The sequence below is a fragment of the Passer domesticus genome, chromosome 3 (assembly GCF_036417665.1).
Source record: "Passer domesticus isolate bPasDom1 chromosome 3, bPasDom1.hap1, whole genome shotgun sequence".
Lineage (NCBI taxonomy): Eukaryota > Metazoa > Chordata > Aves > Passeriformes > Passeridae > Passer > Passer domesticus.
The window spans coordinates 68464333-68477839 of NC_087476.1; the positions used below are offsets into that span (position 1 = coordinate 68464333).

At 37.7% G+C, this 13507-nt stretch overlaps 1 long non-coding RNA gene across 1 annotated transcript; it reads left to right on the forward strand.

Annotated features, from left to right (window-relative positions):
- The first annotated feature begins 9749 nt into the window (after positions 1-9749).
- On the forward strand, positions 9750-13029 carry LOC135298267 (uncharacterized). The gene is made up of 3 exons (XR_010360276.1): positions 9750-9787; positions 12506-12567; positions 12896-13029. It is a non-coding gene; the product is annotated as an uncharacterized LOC135298267 (long non-coding RNA).
- The last annotated feature ends 478 nt before the right edge of the window (positions 13030-13507 follow it).

A 13507-nucleotide genomic window follows, 5' to 3' on the forward strand; every position in this document is an offset into this window, starting at 1 on the left:
TGGTGGGACCCTTGTGGCCATTAAATAAGGTTTAAATAATGTTGCTGGCAAACAGCTGGCATGCTTGATTAATTACTCAGGCATATGGATTCAACTCCCAAAAATCATGATGTGGGTTATCTTACTTCTTTACCTTTACTGGAGACTGTGGTCTGTGGATACTCTGAGTGATATGGAGATGCACTGACACTATAACCCTATAAGGGAAACAGAAGAGAAAATATTTTCCCTTTCCAATAACACAATGTATAAGATATGAAATGAATGCTATGGTCGATGAGGCACAGCAGGCAGTAGATTTAACACAACACACGGGATTTCACTGGAATCACTGTGTGTCACCTCCTCCAGACACTGATATAAATGACTTGAAAGAGTGAATGTTAAAAAAGGAAAAAAAAAAGAAATTCCTGCAGTTTGGCAGGTGCTAGAAATTTGATGCTAACAGTCTGTTTGCAGAAATTGTGCATTTTTCACTGAATATATAAATTATTTTAAGTAGTTTGGAATATTTATTCTAATCTTATATTTACAAAATAACAATCTTGAATAGTTATTCTATAAAATGAATGACTGTGAAAGAGTTATTTAATGAAAATAAGACAGCAGTTTTTATTACTATAAGAGGATATATCACTTTTTCATCCTTGCAAATAAAGCAGATACTTTGTTCTAAAACCATGGTCATGGTATTTTCATTGCATTTTCAAATAGCTGAAAATAAATGAAAAGTGACCACAAAATCCCGTCATGTAAAATCTATTGTGTGCAGTCCATCTGTTTTTGTTAGGGGATTTTTTTGGTAGGAAAATAAGTGCTTGGGGTTATTTTCTTGGCCTCAGCACCTTATTTAAATAGACAACTGGATGGAAAGGTGCATAAGAGGAAAACAAAATCTCCAGTCCCAGACCCTAAATGAGGTGCTCCACTGGTGTGGCTAAGCAGAGATCTAAGCAGAGTTCCCTCTCAGAAACACCATCACATGAGTCCAGTGCAGTCCTCTAACTTTAAAAGTGGTTAGCTGGAAAAATGGGAAAATGATTATCCAAATGACATGAACTGAAAATCTAGCAATGCATTACCTAAAGCTTATAGGGGAAGGAATTCAAACAACTTTTCCTTGCTAAATTTCTGCCTCTAAAAATCATATGGGACTGTGAGACAGACCAGCCCCTTCCAGTGGATTTATCTGGTGAGATAACTGAATAATACAAACATTAAAAAATGTTGCTGTCTCTACCTAACTTGTTTAATATATGGCCTGAAATACACCTGTAATCAGCTACACTGAAACTTATTTGTCATGAGCACCAATCAGCTGACTGAAATTTTTCAAGCTTACTATTTTTAAAAGTCACTGAAAAATCATTATCTGTAAAAGAGAAGGACAGAGACATACACCACACTTGGATTCACACACCTGGAATTCTACATTTTCAGAGCTGTCACAATCTCACAAATAAAGCTGCAGCATTGAGCTCTTCTCCAAATCCTGGTGCTCTGCTGACTGCCTGGGAGTTCACAGCCACACCCCTGATTTCTCCATGGAAGGAAAGAGCCATGGAGCTCCCCCTCTGCTCTACCCAGGCACTGAAGTTCATGGTTGTCAAAACTGTTTTTGGCTTCCCAGCTCCACGGGATCCATGCCTCTTCCATGTGATACCTTTGCCATAAAGCCTGAAAAAATCTCTTCTGCTGACATGAGAATGGTAGTAACCTACTTCATGTAATATATTTGTCTTCATGCTGCAATGTCTGTCTACAAGTATGTAGGTAAAATAAATAGTGAAATTAAGAATTTTTCCTTTCATTTTCACTATATTTCAAATGTGTTTCCAGTTCTAATATTCCAAAAACATTCTTTTAAAAGGAAACTCAATATTTAGATTTTGAGTTGTTTGGAAAAAGTCAAAATTAAAATTCAAAATTGTTTTCAAACTTCTAAGTCATGTCTCTTATTTCACTGTCTTTCACTATCAGGAACTGCAGTCACTAGCATAATGCTAGTTCTTGTTAATGTAGTTAGGATGTTCTACTTCAATTTCATTAACGTGGCTAAAGAGAGCTGCTATCACATGGAAAAATTTCTCTTATTTTTTCAGAGCAGGCACATCCTTTTTCTCCACTTGTATATTTCAGTGTTCAGTTTTAAGGGCAATACAAACACAAATTACTTTTATTTTTAGGAGAAAAGGAAGTACCAGAAGAGAAAAGAGTATTTTACTAGTAAGTTATTATGACATTTCAAAAAGGACAGAACATTTATATTACATTTAATTTTTTTTCAAGAAAATTAAACTTTGATTTAGACAAAATCAACATGATTATTTCAAATATGTTTTGATGAAAAATTCACAGCCTTCTCTCTGCAAACACTTAGTCATTTTCACTCGCTTTACAAATTGCATCACAGCAAGGTGTCTTGTTTCAAAATTATTATTTCTAATTATATTATTTTGCTGCTCTTGTACTGCCTTACTTTTAAAAGCCTGGAAAAACACATTCCTGCAGAATTTAATTCTATTATTTATTCCTCTGCAATTATGTCCTTAATTAATCTTAATTGTGTAAAAGATATGATGTGAGTGGAAAGTGTGCTCATGGGTGAGGCAGAACCACAGCACCGCCCTTTCCCCCCTCCCATTCCCTGGGTGCTGTGCTTTAAATGTTCTGCCAAAGCCAAGCAAACCAACACAGGAGCTTTGGGGTAGCATTAACCTTGCTCTTAATGGAGACCTCCACCACCATTCTCTGTGCACTTGGTGCAAATATGCTACTTTTTGAATGTGTTGCAATCATATTACCCAGGACATTTTAATTCTCTTAATTTTCTTTACTGTTCACCCTCAGTGAGTATGCGCATATGCAATTTATACAGCCATGCACTGGTACATGCATACACATATATACATAACAAGCAAGGCAGACACATCCTGCATCTCTCCAGCTTTCTTCCAGTTACGGAATTATAATTGTATTTGCTGGCAGTGGGTGGTCTGCAGGATAAACACAGAATATATCTGCATATAAAATGACTTTGAGTCATTGATCTGTATGAGTCATTTAACTGAGAGGTGCACCAGTGTGTAAATGTAGGCAACACTTTACAACAAACATATCTAATATATTTATGTACTTAAAAAACTCTGCTCTGTAAGGAAAATGACAACAGAATAGCCCTTGAATATAAACAGAAAATGATAGACTTATAAGCAACAAGTAGCATAAATTTTCCCTGATTTCTTCTAAGGGAATTTTAGAAATCCTACCTGGAGGAAAAAAGCAGCAAGAGTTATACTGTGAAACAATTGAGAAGGCAGTGGATGCAATTAATTGCAAAAGGCTACAGGAAAGCATTGCTAATTGTGTTAGCTGTGTGCACTTTCTGAATGAAAAATCTTGGGGTAACAAAAGGCTAAAGTGGTTGTACAAATAAAAAGGCTAAGCTCTTCTTGGGGTGACACCTGCAGGAGTGCTTATGCCAAGATCAGGACCCTGTCTGGACCAAGGGCAGCAGGAACGATGGAGGGGACAGGTTGGAGGTGTGGTCCCCTTCCCCAGACATTTTTATCCCCCTGCAATGGGTGACGAGAGCAGGGGATGAGGAGCCAAGGGGTACTGAGGATGAGAGACTGCAGAAACAAGAAGGGAAGAGAGGGAAAGAGAGGAGCAGCACCTCATTACACAAGCATTGACACCTCAAGAGAGGGCTTGGTTAGATGCCAGGGAAAGCTGTAGGTGGCTTCGTGGTAGGAAGATATGCACAAGACAGACACAGGTTTTCCCTTGGCATAGCTACTGTCAGTCTCTGGGTAAGGGCTTCTAGATTAAGAGGAAGGAGGAGACTAATTTGAGGGTACTGTTTTCAAATATTGTCTTTTATTATAATGTATAAATAATATTTGTAGTCTTTCAGAACATTTGATGGCAAGCTCTCCTTCTCACAGCTGGTGAAAGAAGTTAGTAAAATCAATTTAAGCTGATGTATTTGCATCCCCCCAGAGAGTTACAATGGACAGTGAACCTGAAATCCCACATGCTTGCTTTTCTGAGTTTTTGGGTTTTTTAAAAAATTATTTTTGGAAAGTTATAAAATGTGACTCACTGTATGGGAGCTGAGAGGAGAAAGGAGATTTGCATGCATCTTGTGATGCAGGATGGACTACTTCAGCATGGATATTTGATGAGCAAACCTTTGAGCTGTAAATAATTAGAGAAAGCTCTGAACACCTTCACAGAGGTCAGAATGCTTAGAGGAAGTGTATACAGCTGACAGTGAGTGAGTTGAATGATTGAAAAAATCAGGCTGTAATAAAATGGAAAGGAAATTTAAGCTGTTCATGTCTTCTGCTCTAATAATTGTTCAAGTCCAAAACATTGGTTGCAAGAACAAGATGTGATAAATAAGCAAAACAGCACAAAGAGACCAATACTGTCATTAGGAAGATCAATTATAGATTCTTCTTCAGAATATTTGGCTCACTCCTTATCTTTTTATCTCAGAAAAGGATGTGACAGCATTAAAAGGTTCACAAAGAGAAAATAAGAGTTATCAAAAAGGCTACTCTGTAGAAGAAATTGAAATATTGTCTCATTTAGAGAGAGAATGAGTAAGAGGGGACATCCTAGAAATATATGCTATAAACTAAATGTAGAGGGGAACGAATAATATAAAGGAGGGAATTGTTCTATTGCTTTCCTGTTGAGCAGGAAAGCCACTAAGCAACTAAATCTGATTAAGCTAGAAAACAAAAAAAACCCACTGCAAATTAATCTAAAAATTAGTTCCAATTTAGAGCTTAGTATCAGCAGCTCAGCAAGGTTTTTGTGTCAACTTTCTTCCACTTAGTTTCTTTTAAATTCTTCAGATTTTTTTCTAAAATCACTTTATTATAAAATCAGCTGCATTTCCAGTTTCAGCTTCTGTATTTCCTTTCTCTTAAGATTCCTATTCTTTCACATGTTCTCATTTTTTCTTATACTCATTTTTCCAGCTGCTTCCGTTGGTATAGGAGACTGTTAATCCAAGTAAAGGACAAGACCCCAGAAAAGCCCATGATCATAGCAAATATGCTTCATAACTTATTTTGACATGGGAAACATAATAAATCTTGAGATATTTATGCTTATATGTCACTATTCATTTTGTATTGATAAACGAAACAATTGTTGCTTACCTCCTCTCCCCCTTCTCTTTTCTTTACAGGGAATTTATTTTTAGAGGAGGCATTCCTGTGAATGAATTCCAGGAATAGAGACACTTTGCTTTCTACTTCTACCACGCTGTGAACTTTCCCTCGCCATTTGAGTTGCAGACACAGAGCTAAAAACATGAAGAGCTGATGTATAGAAATGTCACAAGTGATTAAAATTTCAATCTTCAATCTGTACACAAGGATCTTTGGTAACAACTTTCAGCAAATGAATATATTCCATAAATATAACATCTTGTATATCTATAGCTATGTCTTTCAGCATTACCAGAATGCATCCTGGCTCTTGGTTTATCCATTAAAATATTGTTTATCATCTCTTAAAATTTTTTTTCCACATCATTTTTTTGATCATATGAACTGAACCAAGTCAGGTCAGAGTAACTTTAAATGTGACCCTTGACCAAGGACTAAGCAGTTAGGTTGACCTCACTGTTAATTTCTCCAGTGAGAACTTGGTAATTTATATTTAGGGTTGAATGCTTAGGTTGTTATACATTAAGATACTGCTTTATTTCCTGCACCTAATAATTTTTCCTCATCAGGCGGTGTTTCAATGCCACATCTGCTTGATGTCCTTTCTGAGCACAGATGAGTGGGACCTAGTCCCAGGTGAAGCTGCACAGGCCCTATAAGGAAGGTAACTGTGCTTCTTCCGTCCCTCAAAGCCAGCAGGCACACAGAGCTGAAAATATACCTCATATTTTGAAGTGTTCTTGTATGACTTGGGCAGTAGCAGTGATGGTTTCTTCATTAATATTTCATGGATTGTTCCACATGGAAATCAACTTCTGTATTTCTATACAGAAAAAACCCAGTGTTGCTGTGCCAGTGACACTGTCTTTCAGCCTCTTGTTCTCTACTTTGCAAACCTCTTTGTGCTTTCTTCTGGGGTGTTTCTTACATATTGAATATTCTCCCCTCTAACTGGTCCAAATGGGTCCCAGACCTTTAAATTTCTCTTGAAGAGGGTTTAGATGTAGCCTTTCTTCCCATTATTTGCTATGGTGACCTTGGATACCTCACCCACACTTAGGCTTTCAGAGTGCTGCATATGGCACTAATTCTGGCGCAGGGAACTTTAAAGCTGTAGCTCAGCTGAGAGTTTGGACTGGTGGCAGCAGAGCCTTTAGTGGGATTTTATGGTGCAACCATCATGCCACACTTGTACATAACTCTACAAAATCCAGGCTGTGGTGAATACAATGAACAATCCACAGGGCAACTGAAATCTGGTGCATCTGGAGCACTGAGGTTTTTGCATTCATGTTTTAGGAAATTTTGCAAAATGTCTCTCATGCTGGAGCAATTACTTTCTCCCTGGAGATTTAACTCCAGTTGCAATTTGTTTCCCTTCTGTAAGCAGCTCATGTAGCTCTGCATTTAATGAAAAACAATCTCAGATTGCTCTGTAAGGCAAATTATTTACCCTTCCACCACTTGCTCAGAGAAGAACTGTAAATGCACAGCACAAATGGTGAATACCGCACATGGGATTTGCTAATGGCTTTCACTGCAAGTATCTGATCAGCTGTCTGTAAGAAATATGAAGCTTTTTGGAACTACAGCTTGATTTATTTCAAGACAGTTAATTATACAAATAAATAATTTGAAATATTGATCTCTCTTTCTTTCCTAGTAAAGTCACATTTTCCACTGCTCTCACTGAGAATGCTAGAGGGGCTGGAACAAGAGAAAAGTCTTTTAGTTACTCCTCTAATCTGAGGATTTCTGAGTCATGTCACTTTCACAAACCTTGTTTCTCAACATGAAATGTAAAAGATAATAAATAAGAAACATTTTTCTATTAAACAGTTAAATAAGAAAGGAGATAATTTGTCTTCCAAAACAATCAAAAAGTATTGCTTCATTGATTTAAGTATTTTGACTTAAAGTCAGGGTTTAACTAAGAGATTATAACAGTCTGCAGAAGTATTTCAGGAAGGCACAAGTTGACAAAAACAATCTCCTCATTTCAGTCCTGATAAAGACTTTTCATCATAACTTGCATAACTGCCCAGAGCCTGTCTCAATTACATACCCAGGGCTGCTACAGTTTTACAAGACAGCTGGTCCTTAATGAATGCAAAGACTATTGAAATGTACATGATACTGGTTTAAGTTTGCAGGAAATTTAAGCACAGTAAGTACAATAAATTTAAGTACAATAAATTTATCTTCAATGATTGTGTGTAAAAAAAATAATAAAATGCTTTGTCCTTTACAGATCTGAGTGCATCCAGATCTATGCAGCTGCAGTTCTGATTATTTTTCATAAGATTTTTAGTCTTTGTGTTAGTCTGAAATGCCTGTATTTATTTCAAGTTCTCTAAATATTGGTTATTATTTTCCCTGTCAGGCCTATGTCAATGGCATTAAGAAACTGTTTGCAGGGGACACAGCCAGGACACTTGATCCCAAGTGACCCAAGGGATATTCCATACCATACGGCATCACTCCCAGAATTCTCAAGTGGATGGTGATGGAGAAAGAGCCTGCTGCCTTTTGGCCCAGTGTGCTGCAACCTGGTCACTCATCTAACCCAGATCCCCACCTACTTTATTTTAGTTAATTCCTGGCCTGTGTTAAACCATTACACAGTGATACATCATTCAGAGGAAAGTAGTTTCTTCATAACTTCACTGTGTACAATGACAGGGTGCAGCTGCTGCCCCAGAAATATGGATCTCAGGGAGAAACCTGACATCTGAGGTATTGAAAATGTCCAGATAAATACTTAGATTGTCATCCCAAACCATAAACCTGCTTTGGTTTAACTTTAACAAAACTTTAACAAAACCTGCACCTATGGCTGGGCTATTACCCTCAGGGCAGAAGCCCAGCGGGGAATGCCGGCCGGCCAGGGTAGCTCAACGGAGAGCCAGGATCGCTCAGCGGGGGGCTCAGGCAACCCAGGCAGGCTATAGTGATTTGCAGCTCAGCTCTTTAGTGATTTCAGCTTTTAGCTTGCCTGGGGCCGTCGGTACCGCCGCCGCAGCAGACGCAGAGAGAGAGAGGGAGAAGCGCTGTGTGGGTTCCGCAGGGTTCTTTTATTGGGGTCTCCGCGAAGGGTCCAGTGACAGCTCTCCTCTCCCGAACCGGGCAGAGTGAGGGGTTTTTATACCTTACAGGGGTATTGAAAACTGTCCAATAGTAAGGGTCAGGGGAAAAGTGACCTATGGATATACAGGGAGATAAACAGGGTCCGAAAAGGTGGAAGAGAGGGGCTTCTAAAACCTTAGTCATGCTGACTTTGGTATTTCCTAGCTCAGGCCTCTGACCGCCAGGGAGGCCGTGCAGGCCCTGTGCCTGCTACATGCACCAAACTGTTATAGGAGAGCCATGGCTAGTTTTTCGTTTTCCCTTGAATCCGTAATTGCCTTTCCTATAGAAAATCTATAGCATTTAGCAGAATACTTTGGAACTTGAGCACACTGGCATTCCAGTCTTCTCCCAAGCCATTTTCACAACCATCATCAGGTCCGCTCCCCAAGCTCTGGGGGACAGTGGCCAGCACAGCATTCACATGCAGTTATTGCCCTTCTCAGCTCATGTATGCCAGGCTTTGGGTTTTGTCCAAAAAGGAAATGCAGACTGCTATTCAAGGAAACAGCTGCAATGAAAAATCAGTAAATGACAAATTTGAACTTCTATCTCCATATAATTTGGACCTTTCTCTTGTGCTTCAATTTTTTTCTTGCTATATCGGACAAACATTGACTTTCTAGATAAGTAGTGTAGTGGACACACTGAATTTTGTGGAAATCTTTTGGCTTTGACCTGCACTGATCGTTTGGATTTAATTTTTTTGCATGTGAGCAGAAAGAATATCCTCTACACAGTTGCCAGTAAAATAAGGGAAAGATATTATAGCTAAGCTATGGCAAAGGTCATTAGAAGATTAAATTTTTACACCTACTTAGATTGATTTTCCATATACAGGCACATAAGTCTGTCAGACAGGCAGTTGGTATTAGGAATTGTTTGTGTGGAAATACAAATAGATTCTGTTTAATTCATGCTGCATTCTTATTTTCCTTTGATCCTCTACTGTGTGTTATTTTATGCCAGTCATCACTCCAGCCACTTTGGCTACAACCATTGTAGGAGTATCATGTGTGTTTAAGTTTCTATAACCTGTGTGAGAAAAATACACATGATGAAAAATGAACTGTGACATAAAATATTAAAATGGAAGTCAAAATGAGCAACACACAGTGCAGCTCTTGGAGAAAAATATTTAAAAGTTAATGCATAAAGATACATTAGAAGAGATGCTAGTACCAAAATCACAACAAGGATAGGCAAATTTGTATGTGATTGGGCATTATAAAGCCTATGTGATATTGAGTACCAAGACAGAAGATAAAAGACTAATCCTGAGTCAGATCCCACCAAAGCACAGCAGTGATTGAGGAGACATTATTATGTCTGAGAATAGAGACTTAGATAAAAAGAAGACTAAGACAATTCAGACTATTTGACTTCTTCCTTTTTTGGGAATAATTCTGGTCCCCCTTTTGCAGAATGAACAAAGGCAATGACAGATACATGGAAGGAGGAAGAGCACCAAGGTATAAAACCTAGGCATAAAAAATTACCATGATAAAGGCTGTAATTTAAGGCTTATTTTTATATCACCCAACTGAACGTATGTCTTGAGGACTGAGTTTCAGAGATGAGAGGAGAACTGCAGTAACACTGCAGCGTGTGGGAAAGAACAGTCTCTATTCCTGATTAGCATCTCAGCATCCCACTGTCCTACTTTATTGTTGTGTCTGCAAACAAATGAGTCACAGAACAATCTCTGATGAGAATGTTACTTTATTGGAAAACTTGCTCCTTTCTTCCCACTCTGCATCCTTTCCTTCTGGTCTGCTCCATCAGTCTCTTTGATTTTTCAGTTACAAAAAAAAAAAAAAAAAATTTGAAAATTTATAGTACTTAGATGCAACTTGAAAGAAAAATATTTTCAAATGGATAAAAAAAGCAGATGTTTTAGTCAGGCATTATTATCTGCAGCCTTGCACTAGAATGAAGGCTGAAAGAAGAGGGAAACTTTGTTATTAAAAAAATTTATTTTTGCTTTTCCTCTGTTTTCCACCTGGGACACATGTATGATGCAGAGTGCATACACACACACTGTGGGAGGTGAAAACAATCATTATTTTGTTCTTAAAATTAGCAGTATAAAAATAATGAAATAAATGTAAGCAATACATTTGGGCTGCAAGGCATGCTTTTTAATCTAGAGAGAACCAAATGCCAATGAATTGGAAGTACAGTTATTTTTTTGTTTCTCAACTTGCTAATGGTCTTACAGAATTTGTTGCTGCTCTCCCTGGCTTAAAAATTACATCAAAAATGAAAAACAAAATCAGTGTTACCATGACCTTTATCACTCATAGCTGCTGACTCTTTTATTAATATTTTATCCAGGAAAAGATAAATCGCTTAATTAACCCATGATACAGCAACTTAAGTGCATAAAAAAGGACATTGAAAATCCAAAATGTTCAGTCATGTTGATTTTTAATATGATGTCATGTAATGAGATTATTTAATATTGATAAATAATTACTATTAGCATAAAAAATTACTTTAAGACAAACTAATGTTTTTAAATAACAAAACTGATGAGAACTCAAATTTCAAAGTATTTTGATTCTTGTTTTCAAGCCCCCATCCAAAAAATACTTATCCATGTATAACCTGCCGAGCAGCAATTAAAACCCTGGTGTGTTATTAACACTGATTTGGTCACAAATCTGGAACAGCATCACATGAGCTGCTATGAAGAAAATCAACTCTGTCCCAGTGAAAACCAGTATAATGCAGGTTTTCTGCAACATTTGGTTCCCTAATATACCTCTGTTTATAATCTATCAGGATTTCAGTTTCCTTTTCTCTAGTGGCAGTCATCCCAATAATCTCTTCACTTTACAGAGTCCTGCTCTGGGATATCTTTACAGAGGACCATAGTACAGAAGACAAAGCTAGATAATGTTAATGTATCATCAATTCAGGTCTCTCTGTTTCTCTGAAGATCAAGAAAAGTAATATCTAACCAAACTGTAGCTCTAATCCTTTTCCAGCAATTAGTATTTTCCTTTTACCTCAAGAGGGGCAATAGGAATACCAAGGACATGAGCATTTTAGAGACCAATGTGTGCCTCAGCTCACACACTCAGCACCTTGCATGGTTGTTGCTACTTTGATTCATGTGGAGCTTCATTTGATAAATCTGATCAATGGAAAACTGTTCTTAAATGAAAATTCCCCTTTGCTTACCCAGGCAGTCTGCTGGAGGGAGGAAGTTTGTGCTGCCCATAAGGGAAATATCCTGCATGGGAACCTCTGGAAAGAACAGTGTCCCCAGCCACAAAGGAGGCATGGCTGGGGAGGAGTGCACACTCTGAATTACAGCTGAGCTGCCTCGTGAATGTCTTCTTTTAGCTGTCTTCTGCTATTAGCATAATGGAGAAGCAAAGCAACAAAAAGGCAATTTCTTGTCTTTCTCAAAAGTGTTTTTTCCCCAGGGATGGGGGTGGAGTGACTTGAAGAGTCATGAAAAATGTGCGTGTCCAGGATGATATGAGGACACCACACCAAAACAAAAAAACTCTTCACTTGGAGGGTGAATTTTTTTATTTGCCTGTTCTGTTCCTGAAATACACTCAAATGTACATTATTAGGTTTTCCATCTACATACAGACTGTGTGGCTCCCCTTCCACAATTTCATGTAGAGGTTTTTGATTGGTGAGCACCGTAAATTATAGTGATACAGAGGAGAGAGTGGATGCATTCCCATTCTTCAGGGGACTGACATAGCAAAGGCCAGCTCTGGTTACAGAAGATGCAGACATATCCAGACCTTCTGTTAAAGACACATGAAATCATTCCAAGTGGTCAGGAAGACTTTAATGAGATAGGCAAGTTGCTGCAAGGTTGCAGTTAAAAACAATGAGGGATCCTGACTTGCAAGTTCCTAATATCCCTGATTAGATTACTGTTGCTGATAAATTTTTAAACATTTAAGGATAAGTTCCTCAGGGTTGGATTGTTATTGTTGTTGTTGTTATTGCTATGCATGGTGGTTTTTTTTTTAACCTTTGCAATATGAAATTACGTAATAGAGTGATTGAAAGCATTACACAAGGAGAGAAGAGAAATAGACAAATGAAGGGCTGTAACATATGTATGAAAATCAGTGAGTGATATAAATTCATACCAATATTAAAAAAGCTTCATTCCAAGTGGGATGAAGTGGAATATGTCTTTTGTTTTGCAGCAAAGTTCTTTGATGCTCCTAACCAGGTAGCAATGAATCTGGGCACTCTTGAACCAAACAATGTAAGTATTTCTTCTGAATTCAATATGACTGGTCTTCTGTGATGATGGTTTGTTCTAGGACATCTAGAACAAAGATTTAGGGAAGTGAATAATACTATGGCACATAGAAATAACAGATGGAATAGTAAAAGAAGTATGGGAGAATCTATGGATTGCAGAGCCTGCTAAAAATAACTTCCTCTCCCTGACTTGTAATCTTACTGTGTGACAAAAACCTTACTTTTTTTTTTCTATTTCTATGAGACAGAGTAATTCTAGTGCCCTGTTGGAACACCAAGTGACTGCAGTGTAGAGTGTGAATTAATTATGTTTTCTGAATCTTTTCCAGGACAAATGGATTATTCTTAGAGCCAGCCCATCCTGCACATTTGTCCAACATGCATGACAAAATGCAGATATGTGTATTTACAGAGATATTAGAGCTTGGAAAATAGATGTAAATAATAGCCTCCAAGGGATCAGGTAACTCATATATTGTCTCACTATATATTGAATTCCATCGCTGCCCAATGAATTAGGAGCTATTAGGCATCATTGTTTTAAATGAGAGAGGATGCTGGTACTGCAAAAAACAATTACTTTTATGCCATAATTTCTTAATTTCAAAAAATATACGCTGAGATTTGCACATTTTTTGTGTGATTTATAAAATATCTTACAAAGATTTATGGTTCTGTTTGATTCATAAATTTGGCTTCTAATTGTTTCCAAAGTGACTCTTCTCATTAGATAAAATATCTAGCAGAAAATATATTGATAGCTATATGGAGTTAGTATTAGGAATGGCCCTGCTCACAAAGGACAGCAGGTTTTCTAGTAACAGTAAGTTTTGCAATGAGCTGCAAAGAACTGGAGATGCATTTGGAACATCAGCTTATTAAAAATACTTCTCAACATTCTCTTTCCTTTGTGGCATCCCACTGTGGGCACTAGGCCAACA